Source organism: Tamandua tetradactyla, chromosome 2 (genome assembly GCF_023851605.1).
Source record: "Tamandua tetradactyla isolate mTamTet1 chromosome 2, mTamTet1.pri, whole genome shotgun sequence".
Taxonomy (NCBI): domain Eukaryota; kingdom Metazoa; phylum Chordata; class Mammalia; order Pilosa; family Myrmecophagidae; genus Tamandua; species Tamandua tetradactyla.
In genome coordinates, this window is record NC_135328.1 from 77,035,941 (window position 1) to 77,058,020 (window position 22,080).

Here is a 22,080-nt window from a genome sequence, read left to right on the forward strand (position 1 = left end):
TAGGCCTAAGAGTCACACCCAGGAGAACCTCCTTTGTTGCTAGATGTGGCCTCTCTCTCCAGCCAACACAAGCAAACTCACTGCCCTCCCCCTGTCTACATGGGACATGACTCCCAGGGGTGTGGACCTTCCTGGCAACGTGGGACAGAAATCCTGGAATAAGCTGAGACTCAGCATCAAGGGATTGAGAAAAACCCTAGAATGAGCTGAGACTCAGCATCAGGGGATTGAGAAAATCTTCTCGACCAAAAGGGAGAAGAGTGAAATGAGACAAAATAAAGTGTCAGTGGCTGAGAGATTCCAAACAGAGTGGAGAGGTTATCCTGGAGGTTATTCTTATGCATTAAATAAATATCACCTTGTGGGTGGGCCACGGTGGCTCAGCAGGCAGGAATGCTTGCCTGTGATGCCAGAGGACCTGGGTTCGATTCCCAGTGCCTGCCCATGTGAAAAAAAAAAAGATATATCACCTTGTTAGTCAAGATGTAGTGGAGAGGCTGGAGGGAACTGCCTGAAAATGTAGAGCTGTGTTCCAGTAGCCATGTTTCTTTGGACGATTGTATAATGATATAGCATTCACAGTGTGACTGTGTGATTGTGAAAACCTTGTGTCTGATGCTCCTTTTATCTACCTTATCGACAGACAAGTAAAACATATGGAATAAAGATGACTAAAGGGGGATCAAATGTTAAAATAAATTTAGATTGAAATGCTGGTGATGGATGAGGGTGAGGGGTGAGGGGTGTGGTATGTATGAATTTTTTTCCATTTTCTTATTATTTCTTTTTCTGAATAGATGCAAATGTTTCAAGAAATGATCATGATGGTGAATATGCAACTATGTGATGATATTGTGAATTACTGATTATATATGTAGAACAGAATGATCAAAAGTTAAGAATGTTTGCGTTTGGTGTTTTTTGGTATTTTAAAAAAAATTAAAAATAAAAAAAAATAGTTACCACCCACAGTTATGTAGGTCACAGCTCCATGGAAACAAACAAAAAGATCCCACCCAGTAATATTGAATGGGGATTAAAGAACATGGCTTTTGGAGGTTACCCAATAGCCTCAAACTGACATATTTATTCAAGGTAATTCTTAGTCATTCTAGAAAATCTAGAAAATCTTATTCTATTTTATTTTCCAGATATTAAAAGCATCTCTAAATTAATTTATTTTGGACCCACTTATAGTTTAATGCCAAGGCTATAGACTAAGAGTCCACAGATTGGGAACTGCCCTTGATGTCGTTACTCAGCTACTGGTGTTACTGTGGACAAGTTACTTAATTTATTGTGCCTCGTTTTGCTCATTTAATTAAATGAGCTGTTTGACCTGTTCTTTTTCAAATGACTATTGGAAGATAAGAATTTTTAAAAGTCATATAAAAGTGCTTTATAAACTATAAAACATTATGTACATGTAAGGAGTCACACCTACTATTAGCCACCATAATTATTAAAAGAAATGTTGCTAGGAAATTGAAAATTGTATCACAGATTTAGCTTTCTAGGGATTCCTGCCAAATTTGTCCTTCAATTTGAAGATGATGAAAGCACCCTAAGTCTGTAATCATTTAAATATGCCACTTTAGGATAAATATATGACTACATGTTTTCTCATGGCATTTTCACACATTCCCATGATCTTCCATTTGGATAGAGCAGAAATTACCTTATTTTTATAGGCAACATTTTTTTTTCCTATAGGCAACATTTTTTTCAAATTCCATTAAGCTCTTTTTTGACAACTCCCCATCAAAATCCATAACTTATATATCCTTTATGATTTGTTTGATTAAATATCCATCCCAAGTGCCATACTAAACTGGCAGCATGTAGCATAGTGATTAGGAACTCAAACTCTGAAGGCAGAATGTGTACATTTGATTTCTGCCTCTGACAAATGTTTGCCGTGTGACCTTAGGTAAGTTATTTTGACTCTCTGATTCCCAGATTCCTCATCTATAAAGTGGAAATGACAGTAGTGTTACCTTAGAGGGTTGGAGTGAGGAGCTGGAATAAGGTAAGCACTCAATAGTAGTAGTAGTAGCAGTAGTATCATAATCATCATCATTTAGATTTAATGATACGAAAGTTACTTCTCTATAGAGTCTATGGAAATGAAATTGATCATGTTCTAAATCTAGGAGCTGTAATTCTTTTAACAGGTAGGGAGAGATGAGTGTTCTAATGAAAGAAAAAGGGAACTTTTCTAAGCAAGCATTCAGTGTGAAGCTTTATACTCACCTCTCTGATGTTGAGTCCTAGAAAGCACAACAGAGTTGATGAGATGCTTGCTTTTTTCCCTACTGTCTACTTTCTCATTTATGTGAAGAGGAGTTTGTATTAAAACACAGCTCAGAATCTGGGGAGGCGTGTAATAATACCCAGAGCTGAAAGGAGGAGCAGGTCATAAATTCAGGGTTGAAAGCTGGGGATTTCAAGTAGACTGGTAACTCCAGGCAGGGACCCACAGAGGACTGGATCAGTCTGGGATATACCAGAAGCCAGTTAGGAGGGTATATCTATAATTGAAGTCAGAAGAAATGTTGCTGCCTATAACCATAAGATGCAAATCTCTTGGGAAATGGTAAAGTGGGAGATAGAGGACCCTTGGCCAGCAGTCAAAAACAACAGCAACAACCATAACCAAACAAACCAAACAATTGCTCTTCAAGAACACAAGACAAAGCAGTGGAACAAAAAAACCAGTAAGGTAGACAAACCGAATATCAGGTGTGTAGTAGCATTCTCAACAGCTGGTGTGGGGACATGCGTAGAATCCAAGTATATGGTCTAAAAAAATGAGCTGACCAAGTTTCATTCCTCTTCTCCATAAGGTCAACACCCCTTTCCAGCATGAAGAAGTTAGAATGGTCATTGCCCAGATATCCCTGAGGATTGAGAGAATGATCAAATGATAGGGACGAGGTGTAACTGAGAAGTTAGAATTTAACAAATGATTATGGTTTTTGACTCATTATATAGACATTTCTTTTTAGTTTCTAGTTGATTAGAATAGCCAGAAGGAAATACCTGAAATTGTTGAACTGTAATACAGTAACCTTGATCTTTGAAAATGATTGTATAACTATATAGCTTTTATCATGTGACCGTGTGATTGTCAAAACCTTGTGACTAACACTCCCTTTATCCAGTGTATGGGTAGACAAGTGATAAAATACAGCAAAAAAAAAATAATAATGAGGGGGATAAAAGGTATGATAAAAGGTATGGGATATTGGGGTTCTCTTTTTTATCTTTATTTCTTTTTTTGGAGTAATGAAAATATTATAAAATTGATTGTGGTGGTGAATGCACAACTATATGATGATACTGCAAGCCACTGATTGTGTACTTTGGATGGATTACAGGGCATGTGACTATATCTCAACAAAATTGCATTTAAAAAAGTAAAGAGAAACAGGCAAAATTAATTTTAATTATACATTTCATGTAATCCAAAGTATTCAAAATATTATTTCAAAATGTAAACAACATAAAAATTATAAATGAGAAAAAAAAAGAAATGAGTTGACAACCATGTTAAATATGTCCAACCAAGAAGTATTTTATGCTTTTGTTCCTAGGTTAAGTTCTAAACAAGGTTTCAACAGCAGGTGAATGCAAGTAATGCTTGTGAGACATTTGACCTCATTTCTGGTACCCTGAAGGTAAGAGTCCAGGTAACCCAATTAAGGATAATCCTTGGTAAGAACCAGATTGAACTGTATTAGATATTGCAGAGATGTTACTTGGCTTCTTTTGATGATATTTACATCCCCAAATAAAAGAAATTAAATTTTTAGAATACTTGAGTATAACTTAAAACACACACCTTGGAAAAGATTATTTTTTAAAATGACCAGGTATCTAAATCTTTAAAATACAACTAATTATAAGTGTTTCCTTATTTTTCAAGGAAAGATACAGAAATATTAATATCTCTTGGGCTTCCAAATCTTTTCTCAACAGTTCACTTACCAGAATGGCTTCAGTCAAACTAAAGCCCTTTTCTCTTTATATTTTTCTGGTCTGCTGTCTCTTGTAATCATTCTCTGTTCCTATAGCTCTCTTGTTTCGTACTAGATGATGCCATTCTCCGAAGTTTCACTGTCCGTGTTGCTTGTTATACTTCAAGTCCCCAAAAAAGATATGTTGAAGTCCCAATCCCCAGTAACTGTAAATGTGACCTTAATTAGAAAAGGGTCATTACAGATATAATTAGTTAAAATGAGGTCATATTGGAGTAGTGTGGGCCCTTAATCCAATATAACTGTTGTTCTTATAAGAAAAGAGGAGACACAGAAACAGAGACATACATGGAAGAAGCCATGTGAAGATGGAGACAGAGGCCAGAATTATATAAGCCACAGGATGCCAAGGATTGCTGGCCTCCAGAACTGTAGAGAATATATTTCTCTTGTTTTAAGCCACCAAATTGGTGGTAAATTGTTATAGCAGTGCTAGGAAACTAATACATCCCAATTTGTATTGCCAGGACCTATGATACTGATTGCGAGTAGAGTGTTGCCCAGCCTTTGATATAACTGCAGTTGGACTTTGCTCATGTTTGCTGCACTTTCTTCTATGCACATTCTGTTTCTCTTTTTTTCACATTTATATGGTGTTCTAGTTTGCTAGCTTAGCCAGAATGCAATACACAAGAAACGGAATGGCTTTTAAAAGGGGGAATTTAATACGTTGCTAGTTTAGAGTTCTAAGGACAAGAAAATGTTGCAGTTAAAGAAGGTCTATAAAAAAGGCACCATCAAGTGATTACCTTCACTCAAGAAAGGCCAATGAAGTTCAGGATTTCTCTCTCAACTGGAAAAGCACATGGCAAACTTGGCAGCATCTGCTGGCTTTCTCTCCTGGCTCCTTGTTTCATGAAGCGCCCCTGGGGACATATTCCTTCATCATGAAAGGTCTCTGGTGGTGTGAATGCTCTGCTTCATGGCTCTCATCATTCTGTGGTCATTCTCTGCTCTCTCAGAATCTCTAGACTTTTTCAAAATGCTTCCTTTTTTAAAGGATTCCAGTAAAGTAATCAAGACCCACCTGGAATGGGTGGAGTCACATCTCCCTCTATTCAAAAGTTCATACCCACAATTGAGTGAGTCACATCTCCAAGGAGATAACCTCATCAAGTCTCCAACCTACATTATTGAATAGGGATTAAGAGAAACAGTTGCTCCCACAAGATTGATTAGGATTAAAACATGGCTTTTCTAGGGTACATAAATCCTTTCAAACCGACACACATGGCATTTATTTTGCTGTGTCTTTCAGATGGGGGCACAGGGACCTGAGCATCTTTTATCTAAAACAGTGTTGGAATCAATAGACTGATAGCAGATATCAGAAGCAATGAACGTGCCCTGAAAGAGTAAAGGTAAATTAAGCCATCAAAACCAGGTCTCCAACTCAAGTGAACCGAGTAAAGAACTGGACCAGTCTTAGAGATGGAGCAATCACAGGAATTGATGTGTGGCATGAGAATGAAAATTTTAAAAATAGATCATTTTTTGGATGCCTACTATATACTGGGTAAATTTTATTCTGTGCTAAACTTTATGAAGCAGATATCTTTATCTCCCTTGTCCAGAAGAGGAAACCGAGGTCTAAAGATATTCCATAACTTGACTAAAGTAAGATGTGATGGGATGATGAATAAGACTCAGATCCATCTGACTCCAAGGTCATTATTTTCCCCTATTCTGTGTGGGCCTTAATAGGCTAAGGGTGTAAGGAAGGCAATGAACCTGGAAGAATCCAAGAAGCAGAATTCCAGCACATTTGGGGAATTTTTTTGAGATTGCTATTTTTCCTTCATGGAAATGCTAAATATATGTACATAGCATAATCAGAATATAGAGTCAAGCTGTCCAGTGAGTACTAAGTTAAAAGTAAGGAGAGCGGGCCATGGTGGCTCAGTGGGAGAGTTCTCACCTGCCATGCTGGAGACCTGAGTTCAATTCCCAGTGCCTGCCCATGCAAAAAAAAAAAAAAAAAAAAAAATTAAGAGTGGGGTGAAAGGGTAGTTCAGTGGTAGAATTCTTGCCTACCATACGGGAAACCCAGGTTCAATTCCTGGCCCGTGCACTTCCCTGAATAAACAAAGAAAGAAAGAAAACAAACAAAACAAAAAATTCAAGAAATGGTGCTGCAATAATGGGGTACTCATATGAAAAAAGAATGAAATGTGACCCCACCATACAGCATACAAAAAAGAAAAAGTAAGAGACCCACAAAAAGCTGAACTAGGCTCTGGGGACCATAGACTAGATATCTCAGACCTTTAAATCAGACCAATTTATATTCCTTTGGCCTAAATCAAACATCGTCATCCTGCTTGCCCTTGCCTGCAATTTGTAAACTCATTGCCTTCTCCTGGGGATAAGTATGTGCACCAGTTTTGGCCACTGAAAATTTAAGGGAAATCTGCTGGGGTGGGGACTTATAGAAAATATTTTTATGCCTGACAAAAAGAAAGATAACTGTGAGAAAACCTTCCATCCCTTCCTTCTTGCTCAAGACATTGCCCTTTGAGTAGACATTTGGCTGTGGCAGCCATGAGGGGAGGGAGACAGGGGGAAGTAAAAGTATCCTATGCAATAACAGTATCTGACCTTTATATATCCTTTGTATATTAGTGATCATTTGGAAAGTACATAATCTCATTTAATACTTAAATAATCCTGTGAACTAGTTTTCATGTCTGCTCTGGAAGGACCTAAAATATGTAGGTTCAAACAAAATGACAGCCCAATGGTAGAAATGAAATTGCTAAACATTTCCAGGTAGTTTTTACATTAATCCTTGTTGCGATGTTCGGAAACAGTTTCCAATGTTGCCTGAAATGAGCTCCCGAAAGAGGCTTTGACTTCAGACCCCCTGGGACATTGCAAGAAAAACCAATTAATGTTCTAAAGCACAGGTTTGTGTTTTGCTCAGAACAGAATATTGGAATGGTTAAAGGCAAAAAACAGGCAAAACTATAAAGAGTACACAAGCACTTATTGACACAATTTAGGGGCCAATTACCGAGGAAATGCCAAAGGCTCCATGCTGCTTCAGAAACTAGTTGGAGTACAGACCTTGAGAATCATTTGTCGTAGTTATTTTATTATCATTCATTTGGAGACATTTCAACATAGGTCTCAGGGCAAATTCATGGCAGCTTTAAATTACCGATGCCCATATTTCCATTTTCAAAGTACAAATGATCTCATTCATTCTGGTAAGTCCTACAGTTAAAGAGCTCAGAATGAGGAATCATTATGCATAATCAAATCAAAACATACAGTGACATTGATCTAAAAATTGTAGCACTTGTAAATAAAGTGGAATAAGGTGGAAAATATATTTTCAGTGCTTACCATATGCCAGAAATGATATATTGCACAATCAGGTTTGACTTATCGAACATCCATGTGAAATAAGATCATCCAGTAATCTATGAAAATGAGTAGATGACAAATTCAATATAAATAATTTTTAGTGTACAGTAGACAAGAATATCATCCTGTGTTATTTGGCTCTTCATACATGAAAACAAAACATGCAAACTATTCCATTAACTCAAGTTTTAAAATTGAGTCAAATAACCTTGCTTTCTAATTTGCTGAAGAAAAACTAATAGTGAAAAAAAAAAACTTGTAATTAATTATTTTGAGATTGTACAGCCAGAGCATTTGACAGGATCTCAAACAAGATGTTTAAAAGCATCTGGTTTTGAGGAATTTCTCTAAGTTATTTGTTCCCCATGCAGAGAAACATGTTCATTTACTATTTATTATTCTGCAGTCTAAATCATCTATTTTTTCTGTGATGTCATAAATATGTGGTTAACATGAATATGCTTTTAAATGTAATAAATTCTAAAATTGTCTTCATGTAAATCTCTGTAATTGATTAATGTTTTGTTATTTTTACTTTACACAACTTCTAAGAATTATGCAATTAAATTTTTCAAATGAAAAAAAAGTATCTGGTTTTGGCATACCTTATGTAATAATTCTCCTACTTCATACTCGATGAGAGCAATTTGTATGAGCTACCTTATTAAACTGTTCCCAAATCCTATGCAGTATGAATTATTTTTATTTTATAAATGAGATTAAAAGTTCAGAAATGTCAGCATGGTGTCCAAAGTCACAGATCATGAAAATGACAAATGCAGGACCCAAATCTAAATGTGTTTTATTCCGAAGCCTGTGTCTGTCTTTTTTTTCCTTGCCAAAATTGCAGCATGATTTTAACATATGCAAAGAAATTCCTCTGAATTTTAAACTACAAAATAAGCTGCTTCATTGAATGTAGGAGCTGTTAGACAATTTTTCTTAAATGAATTTTATGTATGTCCTATTTTCTTCCTTAGGGAGTTGGAAGGGTTGCTAAGGAAAATAATATTATTTACTTTGTGCGAATCATGTCTCAGATGAATTCCATGAGCTGTGCCTACTATCAGATCGCACTGGTAGCACTATGTTGATTTTTTTTAAGTCTAGCTCTAAGGTTCAATTTTTTATGCTCTGCAATGACTTGACTGATCATCAATATAAAGACCCAAGGCTACCACCCTTACTCCATCCTCCAAAAAGTCAACCTTAGTATGATTATTTAAAGAGACAGTGTGGGCTGGCACAGTCTTAGTCAAATTGGATATTAATTTTAATAAAAGTAAATGATTTGGTGGGCATCAGATTAGACCTGAGTTTGAGTCCTGCCCTACCTCTTTGTACTGAAACTTTACAAGGTATTCAATTTCTCTGAGTCTCAGTTCCATTATTTAGAATGGTTATGCTCAAACTACTTTTTAAAATATCCAGTTCATTTCAGGAAAAGTGTTTTGAGTGAATTATTAAAAAGTGAAAAACATAGACATACAAAATACACGCTAATTTTAGAGTATTAGATTCCACAGGCAGACAATTACTCTCATTGCTAAAAATTTCTAAACACCCACTCTCAATTTCTGCTTCATTTTACTGTGGACTAGAGAGAAACAGCCCACAGCCCATCATCAGTCTGGGAACCACACTTAGAGTAGCACTGAGATTTAAATCTAAGGATAAAAATATCTTTCATATTGAAGGGTTGTTGTTGGTTGTTGTTGGAATTCAATGCATAATGTATGTGAAATGCTTAGCAAAGTGCCTGGCACATACAAACATAAAGAAATTCAACTAACTTAAATAAATTTAAACTCAGAATCTCTAAGGAATAGCACCAGTTCAAAATTCTCCTAGGGAAAGAGGAAGAGGCAATGTCTCTGAATGACACTTGACTCTGTCAGGTAAGCTTACCTCCTCATCAGAATGTTCTCCTTGCTTTCTCTCTTGCTCTCATTCCCACTCTAGTTGTCTCTGTCTTTTCCTTTACTGCTGCCACCATGACACTGGCCTCATAGTGGGTCAACAAGGAGGAGAGCTTCTAACACTAACACTCTGGCCTTCATGAAGACTAAAGTCCTACCCATGAAGGGTCAGAACAGAATACAAGGAATATGGACAACCCAGCTTACAAAGTATAAAGTTCTGGTCCTAACGCAGCTTGCTTGCTGCAAGGCCATAAACCCTTCGGCATAGAGAGTCTTGCACCAGATTGGTAACCACCCAGCTCCATTCTTTAATTGCATCTTTCCTTGGCAAGTCACTTAAGAACTCGGAGTTTCAGTTTCTTTGTGTAAAAAAAAGAGGAAAAATTAATACCTACCTGTTAGGATGGTTTTGAAGAGTAAATGAACTGTTATATATCAAGAGCTGAGTATAGCCCCTGGCACATAATACTCATCAGTTTAGTAGGTGCCTGCTATCATCGTCTCACCATCATCATTGCATGGAACCTCCAGGGTCCTTCACTTCTCTGTTCCTGATCAGTCCCCACACAGCACAAGCCATGCTGAGTGGTCCCTTAGAGGAATCCCATCCTAGACCAAAGCTCCTGTCCAAAAGAGACCCTGACATCTCACCCACTTGACTATGACCCATACTTTCACATTCAGTTTCTGTTTGGAGAGAGCTTCCTTTTCCCTGAGTGATTAATATCAGAAATAACCTCATCTTTTAAGTGAGAGTCATTCTCCTACTTACCCAGATGTGGCTTACATTATAAGGCATGAGTTCATCTTAACCCAAATCCCTACTGTAGCTTTCAAATATCATGCATCACAATTTACAATATGTTATGATGTCCAGAAGTCATTTCTTCTCTCTACGTTTTATATCAGTTATCTACCATAACATTAATTTTGTATAACAAGCCACCACAAAACCACACAAAAATAAGCACTTAAGATTCATACATCTGGGGGCAGATGCTAGGATACTCTTCTGGTCATGGCTCAGCTCAGCAGTTCTTCTGGTCTTGGTGGGCTTACTCATAGGTGTGAGGATCAGCAGGTGATGGCCTCACCTGGAGTAACTGGGGTGATAGCAGTGCTGCATGTATCTCTCATCTCCCAGCAGGCTACTATGGACATGTGCTCAGGGCTATGGCAGAAGAAAGGACAAATGGAAACATAAACACTTTTCAGTTCTCTGCTTGTACCACCTTTCCTAACATCCTACTGGCCAAAGTAGGTCTTAAGGCTGAGGCCAGAGGAGGAGTGGAAGAGCACTGCCAAGTTTCATGGCAGCAGGCATGGATGCAGGGTGGGGTATCCAAGAACGAAGAACTGGAGCCAAGAAGAACTCCACAGAGGGCCCCTCGGTGTGCTCATTAAGTGTTAGTTCTACTTACTTTTCTTTATTTTCCTGCCTAATCAGATCAAGAAAACTGCTATCCTGATTCTTATTAAGCCAGGACCTCATGTCAAGCCAATATTATATTGAATATATACTCTAGGATTTGGTGTATATATTTGTTTTAATAAATCTGTAGAGTACTGTGCTGGTTTGAATCTGCTATGTATCCCAGAAATGCTTTTGTTCTTTTAATCCACTCTTGTGGGGCAGACCTAGTGTTCCATGGGACCTTTTGATTAGGTTGTTTCCATGGAGAGGTGACCCCGACCATTCAAAGTGGATCTTAATCCACTCACTGGAGTCCTTCAAGGGAGAGACATTTTGGAAAGTTCTCAGAGCCGAGAGAGTTTAGAGAAGCTAAGAAAGAAAACACCCCAGGAGAAGCTAAGAAAGAAAGAAATGCCCAGAGACATTTTGAGGACAGCCATTGAACCCAGAGTCAGGGAAGAAGGGCCAGCAAATGTTGCCGTGTGCTTTCCCATGTGACAGAGGAACTCTGGATGCCAGCAGCCTTTTCTCTGAGAAGTTTTCTTACTCATGATGCCTTAATTTGGACATTTTCATGGCCCTAGAACTATGAATTTTTAAAATTAATAAATTCCCATTGAAAAAACCAACCCATTTCTGGTATACTGCATTCCAGCAGCTTTAGCAAAATGAAACAAGTACTGTTCCTTATCTTTTTTTAAAAAAAAATCCCACTAGGCAGAAAAGTAGCAAAAGAAAACATTCATTTTTAATAATGGATAGATGAACATTTCATGTCATAATCTGTGAATGCCTCCTAACTCCTATTGGGACCAGGCTGCATCCCATTGTAGTATGCTATTCTTGACAAATGAATTGAACACGCAAGGAATAATTCTAAAATAGCTAATTATTGGAGTTGAACGTTTTCCTTATAAAACTTACAAAATACAAAATGAGCTTTCCTACTGGAGGTAACTTTAGGGAGATTGCCTGTGTTAAGAATTTGTTATTTTCCTTTGACTTCCTTTCAAATAGAAAAAAAGCTATAATTTTCCTTTCTGAAGGTGTTTCCCAACTATATAAAGAATTATATTTCCATTTCTGGAGAAGAAATTATTTTCATGTGTATGAAACTTCTCAGATGACATCTTGTCCAAAGGGAAATACGAAATCCTCCTTTTATCAGTTAACTTTCCGATTTGTGACTTTTAAATATTTTTGCATTCGAAGAGCTCTATTAATAATGGCTTCTATTAGTGTCCTAAAAAAGTATCCATGACTTCAGAAAGGGTTCCCTCTTCAATTAAGAGCAAAATCATCCCTCCTCATCTTTCCCACAATAAAGGAGCTCCTTGGGCATATACCTATGATTATGCAGGGAGGGATGATGAGACAAGGAAAGGGAGCAGCGTCCTCATCCAGACTCTAGTTTGTTTGCAGTTACTTTTGGCCCGTACTTAAAATAGTTTAGGATAATTTAACAGAACTGTGTAAAGGTGGTATCATGGGGCTGCACAGAGCCTCTCCCACTCTGCCCATATTTATGTCACTGATCTTACACCCTTGCATAAAACTGGACTTGGGTCAGACGGCCTCAGGTTAGTAGTTTAACAAGCCATTCACTAGCTCTGTGACATTGAAAATTCTGTGAACTTGAAGTTTATTGAGAGTATGCTTCTCATACCTACAATGGTACCTGACATAGTCACTAAATCTGAATTTCCCCCCCATCTCCACTTCATCTCCTCTCCCTCTCTCTCTTCCAAGTTTCCCTCCTCTCCCTTCTTACTGCTTTTACCTCTACCTTAGCCTCAAGACTTCTGTGTTGGATTAAACTGAGTACCCAGTATGGACATGTTCTTGGTCTTGACCCATGTTCTGATGAGTGTGGACCCATTTTAGATAAGATCTCTTCAAGATGTTCAGGTGTGGCCCCACTGCATCAGGATGGGGTTTTATTCAGAACACTGGAGTCCTTTATAGGCAGAGGTGAAAGTCAGATGGACAGAGAAGCCAGGAGAGGCTGCCATGTGCATCGCCATGGTTGTAGAAAAGCCAAGGACCAAAGACCACTGGCTGCCAGGCCAGAACACCACAGTCTTAGAGAAGAAAGTGTCACCTTGCTAATCAAAATCATGAGCAGCTAGGAAAACTAAAACACCTTCTAACTCATAGGCATTGCTGATCTTCAAGAGAGACTAAAAGTAGCTAAATTCTTTAATTTGAAGCTGGAAGTGTCTGCTGACACTTTCCTTACTTAACACAATCTCTGCTGAAAAGCAGTAATGTGCTGTAAGTGAAGAGACACCAGAAGAAAGGAAGAGGGAGAGTGAAGTTTCATCCTGAGAAGAAGGGGAGGTGTGGAATTGAAGAGTGTTTCACTGGCATGAAACCCAGGCTTTCTGAGAGAGGAAGCCAGACTGAAATTACTTTGGTTTTCATGGAAATTATCATTTAACTTTGATCTTGGGTGAATGTCACTGAGCCAAATTCTGATGTTTAGGTTTGGGGGAGGGAATGGAGATTGTGAGGAAGAATAGATGAAAAAAAGAAAAAGGAGATTGAATTGTGGGAAGAATAATTGTGTGTGCTAGTGGTGAGGAGAATAATAAGTGTGGCAGGGGCAGGGGACAGGTAATTCCCTTTTCTACTCTGCCCTACAGAATTCAGGCTTAAGACAGGAGAAATCTTAGAGCAGCTGAAAGGAGAAGATTTTTTAATTTCCTCAGTTTTGTGCTAGTTTTTAACACTAGAAAGAAAATGGGATTGAAAAATGTCTGGCAAAACAGGCACCCTAAACCTTTTATCATATTTGTGGCTTCTGGAGTATAACTTTAATGCCATCTTTTAAGATGTTCCTTACTTAAAGCAATTGGGTTTAATTTTAAATTAAATTAAAACCCTATCCCAAGTATTCCTTTTCTCCCTTCTATTAATTTCCTGTTTAAGTCTATGATTGCCTAGCTGAAGAAACTCATACTCTGAGAGGAATGCATGGTTTAAATATTTTCACATTTGAAGGATCTGTTCATTACGTAAAATAATATTAAGATGAAAATCAGTGCACTGAAGTGGATGGGCCTTCTGGAAACAGTCTGATCATGGTTTGGACACAACTGGTTGTGTGATCTCCACACCTCAGCTGCTTGTTGCCAACTACATGAAATATAAAATCTTTCAGTCCTGAAGAGATTTTATCACAATTAGTCCTGAAATCACTAGCCCACTTCAAACATAGTTAATACAAAATATACTAAGTCCATCCACTTTTAGAACCCTTTGATTTTAATTCTATAAGCAAATTAACTTTTCCAAACTCTAATTTCCTCATCTATACAATGGAAATTATAATGGTATCTATTCTATCTATTAGAGTTGCCAGGAGGTGTGCACGAGGAATCTCTGCGAAGGGCTTACAGCATGGTGACTGGCACTTGGTAAGTGCTTGAAGAATGCAGGTTAAAAGAGAAAAAGACAAAAGAGGCTGCTGCGCTTCAGAACCAACCCGCTTGCTGCAGCACACCTTGGGGCACCGAGGGTTTCCCAGGGTGTTCAGAGGAACATTGTAAAGCTGAGTCAGCAAGACTAAAGATGATGATGATGATGATGATGATGATGATGATGATGATGATGATGATGATGATGATGATGATGATGATGATGATGATGATGATAACGATAACGTTGATGGTAGCTAACCAGGCTCTTTGACAGGGCTTTATCTGTGTTGCTCATTTAATACTCACAGCAACCTGATGGGGCAGATAAAATGATACCTGTTGTATAGATGAGGAAGCTGAGCTGTCTAGAGGTTACATGGCCTGCCCAGTGCCACACAGCTAGTAAATAACACCCTCCCCTTTCTTCAGCAAAGTTGGAAGTTGACACTGTTCCTGAAATAATGGAAAAAATGGAAAATTCCTTCTATCCCAGCGTTTTGTTTTTCAAGGATACAAAGAAAGTTGTCCAAAAAATGATGTGCAAGCCCGAGCCAACCCCAAAAGTTCCACACCTGTATTAGCATTCCTTCCCACCTGGCACTAATGCACCCAGACCGGGAGACCTCAGCATTAGTCTAATGATGATGACTAATGCTGCCCCCTGCACGTTGACCATGAGGGGAGCTGTGCCGCGGCTTCAGCAAGCAGGTGGTGGAAATTTTTGATGAAGCTTACATTCAGATTCTATCATTTTGGTGTGTTTTATGACGAAGTTCACCAAGGGTTCAAACCCTTTTTCAATTGGCTCATTTAGCCTCAGAGCTAAAAGGAGAGTTTGATGTAAAGAGCTAGAAGCATGGGAAGAACTAAAAATAAATTCCATTAGAGCTCCCACGTTAGAGGACTGACTTAGAAAGCTAATGAATATAGTTTCTACTATGCTCTTTATGAAAGGAAATTGACAGGAGACAAAATATGGGCTCAGAAGAACAATTCTGACTGAAGAGTTGTGGCATAGATGATGAAATATTTATCCACTGGATAATGATAAGTTTGCTAAAAATTAAGAAATATATACATACACCTAGTTGTATTTGTAAGTGAGCTTGATGAAGGATTGGATGTGGTTAAGAAAATTAAAGAAAATGGTGAATTGCTTTCTACCCTGAAAGGAGAAATTTATTCATGCTAATGCTGGGAGTTGAACTACTGAAAAATGGTTTAATAACAGTGGAACAATGTACGATTTATTCCAGGGAAACAGACTAGAGAGAAAAAGTTATTCTTATTCTGTTCCACTTTGCATAAGTCACAAGGTCATGCTAAACGTCTATGTTAAATTTTTTTCACCTGAGGGTGCAGGAGACATATTGAAATTCAATTAAATATGTATGTGTTAAGTACAAAAGCAAATCAAGCTGAAAGGGTCAAACATTTACCTCATCATTTTTTCAGGAATTTTTGCAGGTTTAAGAAGGAAAATTTGTCTCCAAGTAATTTTAAAGCCTTAAGATTTTTGCTTGCAGTTATCTCTGTTTGGTTTTTTCTTAGTAATTTCTTCAGCTAATTCAATTGCTAGAAAGAATTTGTATTCAAATTTCATATTCCCACCTATCTCCTTCAGAATACCACTATTTCTTTAGCCAGCATATCCACTTTTCATTTGGATTTGAAAGCTTGTTTTTAACCATGATCTAAAATTTTCCTATGTTTATTTTTTTTTTCCCTATGTAATGTTCTACCATCTTTCTCATTTTATGTAAGGACAGTCAGTTTAATAATGACATTTTTTAAAGTAAAGATGGTCTTAGAATGTGGGAAATTGAGCCCCACTACCCTAACTTTCCAAAGAGAGAATATTTAAAGCATCTCAGCTTAATTGTATTATTCTTGTCTATTTAGGATTTTAATTTCCTCTAATTGACAAATTGTAATTTCTGGTAGACTGAGCTTATCTAAGAGATACCAGTGACTCTAAGGATGCTGAAATGTTCTATGAAGATAAAATTATTTAAGAAAACGGTATGAAATTGGTTAACCTGATCTCAGCTGGCTAGATGTGTGACCTTTGGCAAGTTACTTAATCTTTCCCAGGGTAGCCTCTTCCCCGTCCTTAGTTTCCCTGTCCTTAAAGCAGGGTAACAATGTGCTCACTTCAGGGTTGCTGGCAGGATTAAATGAGATCATGTGCCCCTCCTAGCACAGTGGCTGGCATAGTAATCATTGAATAAGTCCCAGTTATTATTAAGTTATCTATATAGACCAGAGGGGTCTTAAATCAGAGCCTCGCATTTAAGGAAATAAAATAGTGAGAAAAGTATAGGAGGCAAATGTCTTCCTTTTCAGTTTCGAACCCTTCAACCCCATGCAATAAATTAACATAACAACCCAAATCCAGGTCTGCAATCTTTCAGTTCATTTATTCCTTTATTCACCAATCACTTATTGAATATCCACTATGGACTGGGCTAATCCACAGTGGCAAAGTAAAGAATTTTTAAAGAGGGGATCCAAATTTATAGAAGTGTCTAAAAGTTGGGGTATATTAGAATAGTAGAGTGATACATCACCTGGCACTTTATTTTATGATTGTGGGCAAGAGTGATCATCACTGGACTCTTAAAGGGAAAGCTTTGTCAAATGAACTTCAGCAATAATGGCCTCATTTTTTAAAGCCATGTCCACCTGGCATCCACTTGATTGAATGTGAAGTATCCAATTTCCATTTTTATAGCTTGGTTGCTTCTCTCTACATGCCACAATTGGAGAACACTGGTTTTTCTTGTCCATTGCATTTTTTCTCTCCAATACCCACCTATTTTTCTCTTCTACCTTTTTGCCTCTACTCCTGATTCTTCTGTGTTTTGTTGATTATCTCTAACCCTAAACTATGAGAACCACATTTTTTGCTATATCCTTTCCTAAGGAGACATAGGTTAGCAAGAAGCAGAGTGGGAATCTTAGGGGAAAACACTCACAGTACTCTAAGACACTAGTTTCTAATTCTTTGCCATACCTCTTTGCTTGCTTGGGGTAGCTTATCGCACAAAAAATTGCCTTTCAATGTTCAAGTACATTAACACTCCTTCCCTGAAGGCCTTCCCAAGTAGGCCTCAAAAATATTGGTTAGATTTAATTGAACATAAAAATGATGACATTGTAGCCTGTATTCATCATTAAAAAATCATAAATGGTAATTTTTATGTGTCCCTTTAGACTTTACAAAATAATTTTCTTTGCATTTGCTTTTATCTCATTTATCTTATGTCTCAACTAACTCATAAAACTAATGAGTACAAGGATTGTTTCATGATACAAGAACCTGAGAAACAGAGAAGGAAGATATTCTCATTTTTCATACAAAGAAGCTGGGGCTCATAGAGATTGTGTCTTCACAATGTCACTTATCTAGTAAAGAACAAAGTTAATACAAGAATCTGAGACTTTACACTCTTATCCAGGCTTTCTATCCACTCTACCATATTTCCTTCCAGGAAACGAAGTTTGTTGTTGAATCTTCACATCACCCCAACATGAATATTATCTTCATAATATAGATGAATAGCTGTATATTTTTTAATCTAAGACACCATTGACTATAAAGGTGCACCATTATTTCATATACCATTGTACAGAATAAAGGCAGGCACTTAAACCCACGTCATTAATTGTAAGATACATTTTGATTCCAGAGATAGTAAAATGTGAAAACGTGTGTCTTAGAACTGATGAAACAGAGTAACTGAAAATTCAGAGAAATGAAGTAGTTTTCTCAGAATTCAAAATACATGCATGTTTAGGATGATTAACTGAACTACGAGAGATAGCAGCAGCCTTTTTCTTCCTTACTGAAAGAGTCTTCCCAGAGGTAGGTGAGACTATTGCATTGCTTCTTTCACAAAAGGGGTTGGAAAGCCCAGGGAGATACAGCAACATTCTTAGAACCAATGGTGGATGAACATATTATTGACTTTCTAGATTCTCCAAATAAGAGAGAGTGAAGAAGTATGGTTGAAAATGCTGCTTTATTGGCTGAAGCAGGGAAGTCCTGCTGAAGTTGCAAAATCAATGATTTCCAATCCCCCTGGGGGGATTATACATCCCTGTTTGGCTGGGATGGCCCAGTTGTATGCCTATTTTCCTAACTTAACTATTGACACATCCCATTTCAGTCTCAGATGTCCTAGTTAAGACCATAAAAATTGCACAGACACCCTGTCTGTTGTATTCCTTTTCAATCATTAGTGCTTCTAATGCCTTGGGTTTTTAATTACCCTTTTACCTTATGTACTTTATCTTATTTCCATAGCTAGAATCTTCTTTCTCAAATTGCCATACACTTTTCCCCAGGGTTATACAGTGCTGTTTAAGAGGGTATTGAAATCCTTAACATAAATGTAGGTCATTGGGCGGGCCACAGTGGCTCAGCAGGCAGAGTTCTTGCCTGGCATGCCGGAGACCCAGGTTGGTTTCCCGGTGCCTGCCCAAGCAAAAGGAAAAAAAAAAAAATACATACATATATATATGTATGGCATCTTCATAAAGTATAAGTTATACTCTAACTTTTGGGGGAAATCACAATGAAATATAATCAAATACAAATATGTCATGTAGTAGAATAAAAACTTTAAATGAACTTTAAAATTTAATATAAACCTTCAAATAAATTCTTCTCTCAACAGCGCTCTTTCATTTCAGTCTGGACCCATAGTTCCCAATCTGTTTACTGAGTTTACTCAGGGCACTACAGTGAACTCATAGGGATATCATGGAATAGTTTAATATTTTGAGGTATATGCAGAAATATTCAACATCTGTAAGGCAGTATACAAACTATTAGCTCAAGATAGTTTACATTTTCAATGTTAGATTATATCACATTTCTTTTGATAATGTATATCTTTTAAAATTGGTTTTTCACCAGTTGCTGTGATGAAATGCAAGTACTGCATGAAAATCCATGCGAAACAGGTAGGCAGCATCCAACCTGAGTCCAATATGTAAGAGTTGTTTAGTGTTGTGTTTATGCTATCACAAGTACAATAAACTGGCTTGTCTTAACAGTGGGAATTTATCATCTCATGGTTTCAGAGGCTGGAAAGCTTGCTTCCTCCCAGGGTCAGTATGTTCTAGCTGTCTGGCAATCCTTGGGTTCCTTGGCTTTCCCATAATATGGTGATGTCCTTTCCTTTATCTTCTGGGTTCCAGCTGACTTCCAGCTTCCAGCTAATTCCCATGGCTTTCTCTTTATAAGGCCTCCAATAACAGGATTGAGATCCATCCTGACTCAGTTGGCCATACCTTAACTAAAAATAACATCTTCAAAATGTCCTATTTACAATGGGTTCTCACTCATAGGAATGGGATTATAATTAAGAACATAGTTTTTTCTGGGGTACATAACTCAATCTACCAACAGCCACACACATCCCATTAATAAGTAATTATGGTTATTTAAGATAAAAATATGTATTACGTGTTTTACTTTTTAAGATATCTACTTAGCTAGTAAGACATAAGAATTAAGTGGTTTGGCTTGTACAGTCAATTTATTTGGACACCGTAATTACATGGAACTTTGAATAGGGAGTGAGGTCTTGTTGGTTTATACAGGTTGGTGTAATGCCTTGATACATCCCAGAGCAAACTGGGCAGAAAATAAAAAAATATTTACAAAGTCCCCTTGAGGGACTGGAGAAAAATGTAAAAATATTAAAATTCTCCACCTGGGGTACTCCTGAGATTCTCATAAGCATTGGGGACTGCCAATTTAATAGACCAAGCCTTTGATCTTAGAGCTTGCCCTTATGAAATTTACTCCTACACAGGAGAAGCTAAGCCTACCTATAACATACTTAAGAGTCACCCCAAGAACCTCTTTTGTTGCTCAGATGTGGCTTCTCTAAGCCAACTCTGCAGGTGAACTCACAGCCCTTCCCACCACGTGGGACATGACTATCAGGGGTTTAAATCTCCCTGGCAATATGGGACAGGACTCTCAGGAATGAGCCTATACCTGGCATCATGAGATTGAAAAAGACTTTTTGACCAAAAGGTAGAGGGGAGTGAAACAAAATAAAATTTCAGTGACTGAGATTTCAGGTGGAGTAGAGAGAACATACTAGATATTATTCTTATGCATCTTGTAAATATCCCTTGTTAGTTTTTAGTATATTAGAATACCTGAGAAGAAATACCTGAGACTGTATTGAACTGTAATCCAATAGTTTTGATTCTTGAATTATGATTGTATAACTATATAGCTTTTACAGTGGGACTGTGTGATTGTGCAACCTTGTGACTGACACTCCCTTTATCCAGTGTATGGACAGATGACTAAGAAAAAAAAAACAAAAATAAATAATAATAGGGGGATTAAGGGCTATGGGATGTTCTGGGTGTTCTTTTTAATTTTTATTCTTATTTTTATATTTTTTTGAATAATGAAAATGTCCAAAAATTGATTATGATGAATTTACAACTATATGATGATACTGAGAATGATAAATTGTACACTTTGGATGATTATATGGTATATGAATATGTCTTAACAAAATTGCATTGAAAAAGAATTAAGTTATTTGGAACTAACTGCTTAAAAATGAACTGTTAGCTATTTCTAATTTGTAATACATCTACTGATGACACTTTCTACCTAAGATCAAGAACAAGGCAAGGAAATCCATTCTCAACACTTCTGTACACATTACACTGAAGATCTTAGTCAATGAAATAAGGCTAAGTAAAAGAAATAAAAGGCTTACAGATTGGAAATGAAGAAATAAAACTGTCTTTTTTGGCAGATGAAACATTCATATATAGAGAAATCCTAAGGAATGTAAAGCTATTAGAAATAAGTGAATTTAGCAAGGACATAGGATATAAGGTCGACATAAAAAATAAATTGTGTATAACTATATAGTAGCAATGAATAGTTAGAAAATAGAATTTAAAAGCAAGCTACATTAAAAATAGACTAAAAACAGAAAACTACAAAATATTGTAAAAAGAAATTAAAGAAGACCTATACAAATGAAGAGATATACCATGTTCAGAGTTTAGAAAACTCAATATTTTTAAGGCCTCAGTTATTCCCAGATTAATCTGTAGATTCAATGCAATCCCAAGTAAAGTCCTTGTGGAGGTTCTTGAGGAAACTGGCAAGGTAACTCTAAAATTTATATAGAATAACAAAGGACTTCGAATAGTCAAGACAATTTTGTAAAAGAAGAACAACATTGGAGGATTTATACTCCTTAATTTCAAGGAGTATAAATTTCAATCCTCCATCATAAAACTACAGTAATCAAAGTACTGTGATATTGGTGTAAGGATAGACATATAAATCAATGGAATAGATTAGAAAGTCTAGGAATAATACTTTCACTTACAGTCAATTGATAGCTGACAAAGCCAATTCAATGGAAAAACGATAGTCTTTGAAACAAACATCTCATGCCACGGACAAAAATTAACTCAAATGTATTATAGACCTAAATATAGGAAATAAAACTATAAAAATTCTAGAAGAAAAGTTAGAAAAAATATTTGTGACATTGAGTTAGGTAAATATTTCTTAGCACACAAAACAAACCAAGCCATAAAAGAAAATATTGTCAAGTTAATCTTCATAAAAATTTTAAAATTTTACTCTTCAAAAACCATTATTTAAAGAGTTAATAATAGATTAGTATATTGAATAAAAGTACCTATTGCAAGCTACAAATTTTAGTTAACAGTAATATTTTAATAGTCTTTCATCAACATTAACAATGTACCACACCAATTCTAGGGGTCAGTAATAGGGGGTATATGGGGGTATTTTAGGTTTCCTATTTTTATGTCTACTTGATATTTTTCTTTTTGAAGTAATGACAATGGTTTAAAATTGAATGTGATGATGATTGCACAAC

General features: G+C 36.8%; 1 long non-coding RNA gene across 1 annotated transcript in view; it reads left to right on the top strand.

The window, feature by feature from the left end:
• Positions 1-14,242, top strand: part of LOC143673498 (uncharacterized) — a 47,153-nt gene extending 32,911 nt beyond the window's left edge. The window contains exons 3-4 of the long non-coding RNA XR_013170409.1: positions 3,597-3,680; positions 14,101-14,242. This is a non-coding gene — a long non-coding RNA (uncharacterized LOC143673498). The remainder of the gene's footprint in view (positions 1-3,596; positions 3,681-14,100) is intronic.
• Positions 14,243-22,080: the final 7,838 nt, after the last annotated feature.